Source organism: Phascolarctos cinereus, unplaced genomic scaffold (genome assembly GCF_003287225.1).
Source record: "Phascolarctos cinereus isolate Bilbo 61053 unplaced genomic scaffold, phaCin_HiC Scaffold_4;HRSCAF=312, whole genome shotgun sequence".
Classification (NCBI taxonomy): Eukaryota; Metazoa; Chordata; class Mammalia; order Diprotodontia; family Phascolarctidae; genus Phascolarctos; species Phascolarctos cinereus.
The window spans coordinates 322,165,990-322,177,587 of NW_027555847.1; positions in this window are offsets into that span (position 1 = coordinate 322,165,990).

Here is an 11,598-nt window from a genome sequence, read left to right on the forward strand (position 1 = left end):
AAGTTACCCCTGTAGCCTTCAGACATGGAGGATCTGGCAATACTTTTCTCAATCCTCATCCTTCTTGACCTCTCTACAACATTTGACTGCTAACTACCCCTCATCCCCTGGATGCTCCTCTCTGGGTTTCCATGTCTCTGTTCTCTCTTCTTTCTCCTTCAACCTGCCTGATTGTTCTTTCTCAGCCTCCCTTGTTTGATCTTAATCATACCCACTAACTATGGGTGTACTCCAAGGCTTTGTTCTGGGTCTTTTTCTCTTTTCTCTCTATTCTCGCTCTCTCTTAGGGATCTAATGAGCTTCTGTGGGTGCAGTTATCATCTCTATGCAGTTGACTGCCAGGTCTTTCTATTCAGCCCCAGTCTCTCTCCTGAGTACCATATTACAAACTTCTTATTGGACATTTTGAACTGGATGTCATATAGGACATCTCAAACTCAATGTATCCAAAAAGGGCTCATGATCTTTCCCTGCCAAACTCACTCCACTTCTGAATATCTTTATTATTGTCAAGGGCACTATCATCTTTCTAGTTACCCAGGTTCACAAGAGATCTTTCATCTCTTTTCTCTTATTCCACCTATCCAGTTAATTTCCAAAATCAGATAGAGTGTCAGGACTGGAGGCAGGAAGACTCATGTTCCTGAATTCAAATCAGGCCTCAGACACTTACTAGCTGTGTGACTCTGGGCAAATCACTTAACCATATTTTGCCTCAGTTTCCTCATCTGTAAGATGAGCTGGAGAAGGAAATGACAAACCACCCTAGTGTCTTTGCCAAGAAACCCCAAATGGGGCCAGGAAGAGTCAGACTTGACTGAAAAATGACTGAACAACAAATTGTTTCTTTCTAATTTTTCCCATCTGTTTCTTTCTCTCCATTTATACAACCATGACCCCAGTTCAGAGCCTCATCACCTTTTGCCAGGACTATTACAACAGCCTCCTTGCCCCAAAATTCTCCCCACTATAATCCATCCTCCTCTTAGCTGCCAGAGTGATTTTCCTAAAGTGTAGGTCTGACCATACTGTGCTAACATGAGACTGGGGAGGGCTAATGACTCAGCAGCATGGAGGAAATGATGAGTAATTTAATGAATCAAAGCTCTGTTTGTGCTTCTATTATGTGACATGATTATATGTTGTCTTTGGTAAGAAGAAAAATCCTATGATTATTATAACAATGTGCAAAAATATTGACAGATCTGGTTATTTCCTACTTGGACAAATATGAAATTTACAAGTACTTATGGAGTTTGAACACTTTATTCTAGATCTGTCAGCTTTTAGACCTTGGGCAAATCACTTTATGTCAGTTTCCTCACTGGTAAAATGAGATCATTGGACTGGATGATTTACAAAACCTTTTCTAGCTCTGTGGTTCTTATGGTCTAGACTACCTCTAAAAGAGAAGTAAGAGATTTTAGTTCAAAGACAAAAAGGATTCTTATTGATACCTAAAATATAAGCATTATGCTAATTGATCTCACCCTACTGATTCATAGAAATTGCAAATCACAGGTCACATAATCTAGCTTTATTCTGCCAATGGGAAAATTGAGGTCCATAGAAGGGACTTATCTAGGGTCACATAGCAAGTACCCTCATATCTGGTGCTCTTTATACCACAACAGAACGAATTCCTGACATATAAATATGTTGAACGAGCTGTCAATTAACAATCTCATGGAAGAATTTCAACATGAGACTAATAAGAAAACCTACCTTTACTTCAATGCTTAGTGAAGCTTCTTCTGTTTTTGATGGAAAGGACTTGAGATCAGTGTTTTGCAGTTGTTTCTGTTTTGCAGAAAGTATAGTTTTCCTTCCTTGGTGCTCATAGGAAGGAGGATGGAAATAGATGTTGGAGAGGAGAAAAACAGTGAATTAAAGGCAGATGCCTGAAAAGAAGAATTTTTCACTAGTTATCCTTTATATCCTAATGAAGTCCTCTTCATGTGACCAGAGAACACAGTTTTTCTCTTTAAAATCCAAAGTAGGGGCGGAGCCAAGATGGCAGAGTGTAAGCAGTGACTTGCTTGAGCTCTCCTCCAAACCCCTCCAAATACTCATAAAAAATGGCTCTAAACAAATTCTGAAGCAGCAGAACCCACAAAAAGACAGAGTGAAACAAATTTCCAGCCCAAGACAACCTGGATGATTGATCAGAAAGGTGTATCGCACCGGGCTGGGAGTGCAGCACAGCACAGCATGGGAGCGCAGGCTGCAACGAACCTGGAGCAGGCCTCAGAGGAGTGAATCACGGGCAGCTGTGGAGGTTTCCAGACTCCTCAACCCACTAATGCCAAAGACAGCTTAGAAGGTCAGTGGGAAAAGTCTGTTTCTGTGGTGCTGAGAAGGAAGGGGGGTCTCAGCTCCATTCCCCAAGAGCTGGCCCTGGGGGGGGCAGCTGCTTCCCGAGCTTCTGGCCACAGACTGAGGGGGAATCCAGTGGCTGATCAGAGAGGGATTGCAGGGATCTCTTTGCCAGTGCTGAGGCAGGAATCTCTTGCTTTGCCCGTGTTTGGATCTGGGTCACAGTTCTGGGTGGCGGTGCTGGGGTAAGGAGGAATGCTGGCATGGTGGAGCTTGTAGTGGCTGTGGAGAGGAACCCCTCCTCACAGTTACAGGACAGAAAGGAATACTTGTGGTCACAGGCCAGGAAAGGAGTAAACACCTCCCCTTATCATACCACCTTGGAAGAACTGAAAATTTACAGGTCCCTACAAGTATCTCTGAAAACAGCTGCTACAAACCCCTGAAGCTTGGGACAGTACATTCTCCACATTGGAAGCAGACTCTTACCTTAACAAAGAGTTTAAAACTCAAGTAATTGGCTGGGATCATGAGCAAGCAGCAAAAAGAGTCAGACTATATTATCTTACTTTGGTGAAAGAAGATCAAAATATACAACCAGAAGAAGACAACAAAGTCAAAGCTCCTACATCCAAAGCCTCCAAGAAAAATATGAATCAGTCCCAGGCCTTGGAAGAGCTCAAAAGGGATTTTGAGAAGCAAGTAAGGGAAGTAGGAAAAACTGGAAGAGAAATGAGAGTGATGCAAGAAAATCATGAAAAACAAGTCAACAGCTTGCTAAAGGAGACCCAAAAAAATACTGAAGAAAATAACACCTTAAAAAATAGCCTAACCCAAATGGCAAAAGAGGTCCAAAAAGCCAATGAGGAGAAAAATGCCCTAAAAAGAAAAATTGGCCAAATGGAAAAGGAAGTCCAAAAGATTACTGAAGAAAATACTTCCTTAAAAATTAGAATAGAGCAATTGGAAGCTAGTGACTTTATGAGAAATCAAGACACTGTAAAACAAATCCAAAAGAATGAAAAATTAGAAAACAATGTGAAATATCTCATTGGAAAAACAACTGACCTGGAAAATAGATCCAGGAGAGAGAATTTAAAAATTATTGGACTATCTGAAAGCCATGATCAAAAAAAGAGCCTAGACATCATCTTTCAAGAAATTATCAAGGAAAACTGCCCTGATATATTAGAACCAGAGGGCAAAATAGAAATTGAAAGAATCCACAGATCTCCTCCTGAAAGAGATCCCCAAAGGAAAACTCCTAGGAATATTGTAGCCAAATTCCAGAGTTCCCAGGTCAAGGAGAAAATATTACAAGCTGCCAGAAGGAAACAATTCAAGTACTGTGGAAACACAAGACTTAGCAGCTTCTACATTAAAGGACCGCAGGGCATGGAATATAATATTCCAGAGGGCAAAGGAGATAGGATTACAACCAAGAATCACCTACCCAGCAAAACTGAGTATAATCCTTCAGGGGAAAAAATGGTCATTCAGTGAAATAGAGGACTTTCAAGCATTCCTGATGAAAAGACCAGAGCTGAATAGAAAATTTGACTTTCAAATACAGGACTCAAGTGGAACATGAAGAGGTAAACAGGAAAGAGAAATCATAAGAGACTTATTAAGATTGAACTGTTTACATTCCTGCATGGAAAGATGATACTTATAACTCATGAGGCCTTTGTCAGTATTAGGGTAGTTGGAGGAAAAAAATTATATGTATGTATATAGATAGATAGATAAATAGAATGATAGATAAAAGGCACAGGGTGAGTTGAAGATTAAGGGGTCATATCTGGAGAATAAAATTAAGGGATGAGAGAGGATTATACTCGAGAGAAGAAAGGGAGAGGTAGAATGGGGTAAATTATCTCACAAAAAAAAACAGAAAAGAAAAGTCTCTTACAGTGGAGGGGAAACAGGGGAAGGTGAGAGGGAATGAGTAATCTTATTCTCATAGGATTTGGCTTAAGGAGGGAATAACATACACATTCAATTGGGTATGGAAATCTGTCTTACCCTACAGGAAAACAGGGGGAGAAGGGGACAAGAGAGCAGGGGGATGATAGAGAGGAGGGCAGACTGGGAAAGGGGGTAATCAGAAGTAAATACTTCTGAGGAGGGACAGGGTCAAAAGAAAGAATAGAATAAATGGGAGGGCAGAATAGGATTAAGGGAAATAGAGTTAGTTTTTCACAACATGTCTACTATGGAAGTTTTTTCATAACTTCACATGTACAACTTATATTGAGTTACTTGCTTTTTCAATGAGGGTGGGTGGGGAGGGAGGAAGAGAGAAAATTTGAAACCTAAAGTTTTAAAAACATATATTTTTAAAAAAAGTTTTCACATGCTATTGGGAAATAAGAAATACAGGAAATGGGGTACGGAAGTCTATCCTGCCCTACAGGAAAATAGAAGGGGAAGGGGATAAGAGAAGGGGGGAGAGAAAGAAAAGAGGACGGACTAGGGGAAGGGATATTCAGAATGCATGCCATCTTGGGTGGGGGAGGGTGAGAGGGGTGAAAATTTGGAACTCAAAAACTTGTGGAAATGAATGTTGAAAACTACAAATAAATTTATATTAAAAAAAATAATAAAATCCAAAGTAAAGGTTCACTTTTCTCCTTTTCCCCTGGCTATTTTGAGGAGTTAGTTATGCTGCATATTCATGGAACTCAGCTCAGAATCCTTTCCCTTATGTAGCAGATGAGTAAAGACTAACATCTCTATTTTACCCTATGGAAAATTTTTCTCTTAATCACTACATTTCCCCCTCTTACCCACTCCTCTAGAACAAATACTAAGAGGCAAACAAAAGTCAGCTGATTTTTATCTGGAGACAAAACCCATTACAAAGACACAAGTAGCAAATAAACATGGTTTTAAAAAAGCAGGAAATTTCAAATGAGTAAGAAATGCCAGTTCACAAGGCAGTGATGAGGAAGGCAGAAGGAGGAGGGGATAAATTGACTAGGTCTCACCAATGCCCCCAGAGTAAGCACATTCAAAGCAAACAACAAATATGTGCAGGTACACCATTCCTTAAGCAGATCAGATTGCCAAACAAGGCTTGAGTCTTCATGGTTTTAATTGATCCTATAATCAATCCAGAGAATCCTCCACTTGACATAAGCTATTATTATTGATGTACCTTTCTCCACAGAGCTCCCAAAGTTGGTGAATTCTCCTCTTTTGCATGACTTCCATCTACCACCATCAACTTCTCCAGCTGGAAAAACTACACTTCCCAGTAGCCCTTGCTCTCAGAGAGGGCTACACTAACTTAGAACTCAAATATCAATGGTAGGAAGTGGACCTTTGTCTCCTCTTGAGCTGTTAAAATTCCAGTGTATAATTATCATTGGTGTGGTTAGGTAGCACAGTAAATAAAGCAACGGTATGGCCTCAGACAAATGTGGCCCTGGACAAGTCACTTAACCCTATTGCCTCAGTTTCCTCATCTGTAAAATGAGCTGGAGAAGGAAATGGCAGACCACTCTAGTATCTTTGCCAAGGAAACTACAAATGGGGTCATAAAAAAATCAGACACAACCACAAAATTACTGAACAATAACAAAATGATAATTACCATCAATTGCTAATGTGTTTCAATGTATTTGTGGTCTCATTGATATGGGTATTCCTTCCAATGGTGCAGATGGCAACCCATCCATGCCTTTTCATCTCACTCTAGGGGACTTGTCCATGTCCTCCTCTAAGTCCTGATGGGAAAATCCACCCAACATTTTAGGGAGAATACTCTAGGTCTCTTAACGTTGTATGATTGCTAGTACTTTCTGTAGCTGCATAAAATTTACAAAATAAAGCATGAATTGGAGAAGAACTAAAATAGCCAGTTCACATTTTTCTGTCAAACTTTCCCCAAAGCATTTTAGTCTAAAAGATTTTGTTGTTGTTGTTGTTGATGATGCTGCTGCTGCTGCTGCTGCTGCTGCTGCTGATGCTATCAGGTAGCCAGTCACTAAGTGTTCTGTGTGAGGGTAGTGTGCAGACCATAGGGTGGGCATTACAGACAACCTAAATGGAATACATCCTTTTAGGGTTCAGGCCAAGAAGATGCAATTTGATGGCAGCAAATGTAAACTCTGACACTATTTATTTTTATTTGTACAAATGCTGGAGATATGAAAAAGACCTGGAGGCTTTAGTGAACTGCAGGGTTAATGGATTTCAATAGTTGTTTGTGGCTGCCAGAAAGGCCTTAAGCTTGTAGTAGACTGAATCTGATTCATTCAAGGACTTTAGTAGTTTAGATCTCACGTGGAAATGAAATGAAACATTGGCAGTCCTTTAACAATTAACAAAAGGTTGACTTAGCCATAGCTTAGAAAGAACACTTGAAAAGGATGTTGCAATATTTAGCACAGCCCACCTTCTCTCCATATGGAGACAGCTCTGGTCAGTGGGGCATGGTGCCATGTCTCCAAAAACCTTGGAACATCTGCCATGTGATATTCTCTGGGATGTGCCCCCCTTGTCTCCTCTGACACTGCTACCACCCTGTGCAGGCCCTCATCACCTCACAGCTGAACTGTTGCAATAGCTGCTGGTAGGTGTGTCTGGCACAAAGTCTCTCTCTACCCCAGTCTCTCTCTACCCCAGTCCATCCTCCACTAAGCCACCAAAGTGATTTTCCTAAAGCAGAGGTCCAACCATAACAGATTGCCTATCCAATAAACTCTAGTGGCTTCTTATCACCTCCAGGATCAAATATACCCCCCCTCATTTTACAAATGAGGAAACTGAGGACTGGAGAGGTTAAGTGACCAACCCAAAATCACATGGCTAGTTAGTATATAAGTCAGGATTCAAAACTGAGTCCAACACCCTATCTGCTATAGCACAGTGTCTCAAAGTTTCTGGTCTCCTGAAGGGACTTTAGAGTACATTGCATAAGGATTTTAGGCTTTTAAGCTTCCTACTGAGTGTTTCTGGTTATAGCTGTGTGGTGTATGGGTAATCAAGTCTAGAGCCTGATCTTACAATGAAAAATTTTCTAAGGTACCTTGTGCCTGGCCTAGCTGTGTGAGCAATTATTGTTGTTTTTGTTTAATTGTTTCAGTCCTGTCTGACTCTTTGTGACCCCATTTGGGGTTTTCTTGGCAAAGGTACTGGAGTGGTTTACAATTTCCTTTTCCAGCCCATTTGACAGATGAGGAAACTGAGGCCAACAGGGTTGAGGACTTGCCCAGGATCACATAGCTACTAAGTGTTTAAGGCCAGATTTGAACTCAGGAACCTGAAGATGAATGAGACACAGAATAGCCCATCTGACTACAGCTTCTAAAGGCCCATCTCAGGAAGGAAGGTGGTATAGTTGACAGAACACTGGACCTGCAGTCAGGAAGACATGACTTCAAACCCTGTCTCAGACAATACTAATTTGCGACTCGAGGCAAATCACTTAATCTCTCTCAGCCTCAGTTTCCAAAACAGTAAAATGAGGATGATAACAGTACTTACTACACAGGATTGTTTGTTCCGTGTCCAAGACTGGCTAAAGTTATGCCAAGAGACATTTGGGTATTTGCTGGTAGTACACAGGATAACCTATCGTTTTCCCTCCAGGAGTGGGGAGGGAAGGGAGATTAGCCAGCAAAGTATACCCAGCTCTGCCCAGTGCCAGGTGGTACATTGGTAACACAATTACCCCCAAAATCCAGTGAGCTGCCTTTCCCATAAAACTCTGCTTTATGGTCTTACAGAAAAATGTTCCCATCCACTGGGAAGTAGTAGTTCCCAAACACACAATAATTTCTTGTGATTTCTTAAATCATTTTTACCTTTGAAGTAATAGCTAGGGTTTACATAGTGCTTTCAGATTTGTAAAATGCTTTATAAATATTATCTCATTTATTCTTACAACAACCCTGGGAGGTAGGTTCTGTTATTATTTCCATTTTAGGGTGATGCAGTGGATAGACTGGAGTCAGGAGGACCTGAGTTCAAATCCAGCCTCAGATACTTACCAGAAGTGTGACCCTGGGCAAATCACTTAACTCTGTTGGCTTCACTTTCCTCATCTGTCAAATGAGCTGGAGAAGGAAATGGCAAACCACTCCAGTATCTTTGTCAAGGAAACCCCATATAGGATCGTGAAGAGTTGGACATGACTGAAATGCTTGAATAGCAAATATAGATGAAGAACTTGAGGCAGACAGAGATTAAGTGACATGCACAGGGTCACACAGTAAGATTCTGAGGCTGGATTTGAATTCGTTCCTGAATCCTGGTTCAGAATACTACCCACCTAGCTGGCTGACAGTAGAAAGGGGGTGGGAGGAGAAGGCAGGGATCATGGTAGATAGAAGAGAAAGTGATTTTTAGATTTGAATTTTATTCTCCATTATGGAACAGATGGTGCCTTTTCTCTCTTTCTTTTTTTTTTAAGTGAGAGATGAAGAGCCAAGAATGAGTCTACAGGCTTCTGGTTTTTTTTCCTAGATCATCTCATTCAACTCAACACAAATTTGTTTTTTCACCTGCACAAATGTTCCTATTTTGCTGATTCAGATTGCAGAGAAAATTCACCTTTCAATTGAAATTTGTACTAATGAGATCTTTGCATTAGCCTGATGTTGCCTGTCTTCCAGATCCCATCATCTCTGGGCCTGCCCACCTGTTATCCTCTCTGGACAGGGAAATGCAAGGAGGCATCATAAAACTAAGCAAGGCCAATGTTAGAAGTAAGACCATGCTGTTAGAAGAGAGGCCCTTTGTGTCTGGAAATGTTTGGTAATATCTTCAAGGTGCACATGGGAAGCACCAGCCAGGAGGAATCCAGAAAGGCTTCACTCAATGGTGGCCCTTGAGCTGAGTTTTAAATGACACCAGGAATTCAAAGAGGCAGAGGTGAAGAGGAAGGGCATTCCAGCCATGAGGCCCAGATGGCTCAAAGGCACCGAGATAAAGGATCATGTTTGGAGTCGTGGTGGGTTATGGTGGAGTCCAGTTTGGCTGGACTGCAGAGTGCATGAAGGTGCAACAAGGTTGGAAAGGTAAGTTGAGGTCAAGTTATAAAAAAAACACTACCAGCTGGGAGGATCAGGAAAGGCTTGAGCTGAGCTTTGAAGAAAACTAAGGATTCTAACAGGTAGATACAGGGAGGCAGTGAATTCTAGGCATGGCCAAAGGTAGGGAAATGGGAGATCGAAGGAACAGTGGGAAGGAACAGTCAAAGGGCAATTTCACTGGATGGTGTGTCAGTGTAAATAGCAAAGCACTGGATTTCATTAAAAATATTGATCGTTGATGAAAATTTGTATGAGTTTAAATGTCACCTCCATCAGAATTTATACAATCTGTGTTCTAATTTTATAAGCAACAAATAAGTGAAAATTTCACATTGGAGATTTATTCAAAATGGCAATTTCCATGACACATCATGAGGTCATTACAGATTCAGCCCAATCTCCTACAAAACTGAGCAAAAATACCGTTCTTTTGCTAGGGCTTTCTAGGTTACAAAGTACTATGCAATAATTTATGCAATCATTTTGGGAGGTCTGCAGGGCAGATCACCCCCATCTTGCAGATGAACAAACTGAGTCTCAGAGAAGAAAGAACATTGGGCTAGGTGATTCAGTAAGACCTGAGTTTTGGTCTAAGCTCTGCCCTTAAGTAGTGTGCCTTTGGGTAAGTAAGTTCCCCATTCTGGGCTTTAGTTTCTTCATCTGAAAAATTAGGGAGTTCAACCATATGATCTTTAAGGTCTTTGCAAGATTTAATATTATATGGAAAAATTAAGTAACTCAATCAAAGTTACAATCTAGTAAGTGGAAGAGTTGGGACCAGATCTAAGCCTTCCAGTTACAATTTTTAGGGGCTTCCTACTACATTATCCTGTGACACTGAAGTATGTATGAGATCCGGTATTGCCTTCTGAATAATTTTTTAAAAAAATTAGATTCTTTTCAGAGATATTTTGTAATCTTTAGAGCCAGAAGGGACTTTAGAGATCATCTCTTCCAATTCCATCATTTATGGGCCCTGATAAGTTAAATGACTTTCCCAGAGCTAGAATTCAAAGCTTGGAGTCCAAATCGGTCAGTCAACAAATATTTATTAAGCTTTATGCCAAGCATTGTGCCAAAAAATGGGAATACAGATACAAGAAGAAAGTCAGTCCTTGCCCTGAAGAAGCTTACATTCTAATTAGGGAAGACAACCCAAACAAGGAAGGTAGAAGGAGTTGGAGGAGACAAAGATAGCCAGGATGGGGATGAGAAAGGACAAAGAGCCTAGAAAGGGAGAGGCTACAGGAGGAGAGGGTGTATCCGATGTGTGAATTCCGAGGCTAGAGTAACACTTCAGGATCAAGTGCTAGGCCATGGTAAAGGAAGAATTCTAGAGTTAGAAGGGACTCCAGAGACCATGTAGTTAATTCCATACCCCAAAGGAGTCTATTCTAACATACCCAGAGGGTCATCCAGCCTCAGCTTGAAGACCTCCACCGAGTGGGAACTCACCCCCCCATCAAAGCAGTCTATTTCCCTTTGGAGTAGCTCTAATTGTTAGACAGGTTCTCCCAATATCAAGTTCAAATTTTTTTCTTTGTGATCTCCACCCATGGCTCTAGGTTTGTCACTCTGGCACCAAGGAGAACAAATCTAAACCTTCTTCCCTAAGACAATTCTTCAGACATTTGAAAACAGCTATTCCATGCTGCCTGAGTTCTCTTCTTCTCCAAGCTACACATTGCCAGGTCCTTCAACTGATCCTCCTGTGACATAGACTCAAGGCCCTTCACTATCCTGGTTGCCTTCCTCTGGACACTTTCCAGCTTTTTAAACTGTGGTGCCCAGACCCGAGCACAGCACTCCGGATGTGCTTTGACCAAGGTTAAATAAAAGGTTGGTGCAGCTAGGTGGCACAGCAGATAGAGCGTTGGCCCTGGAGTCAGGAAAACTCATCTTCCTGAGTTAAAATCTGGCCTCAGACATGTACTAGCTGTGTGACCTTGGGCAAGTCACTTCACTCTGTTTGCCTCAGTTTCCTCATCTGTAAAAAATGATCTGGAGAAGGAAATGGTAAACCACTCCGGTATCTCTGCCAAGAAAACCCCAAATGGAAAGAGTCAGACATGACTCAGCAACAACAAACAAAACGGTAAGTGACTTGTCCAGGGTTATATAAATAGTAAATATCTAAGGCAGAATTCAAACCTCATGTTTTTCTGACTTCAGGTCCAAGATTCTATTCACTTCATGCCCCTACATGACACCAAGCGCTTCTCTTGACTATCTCCTCCTT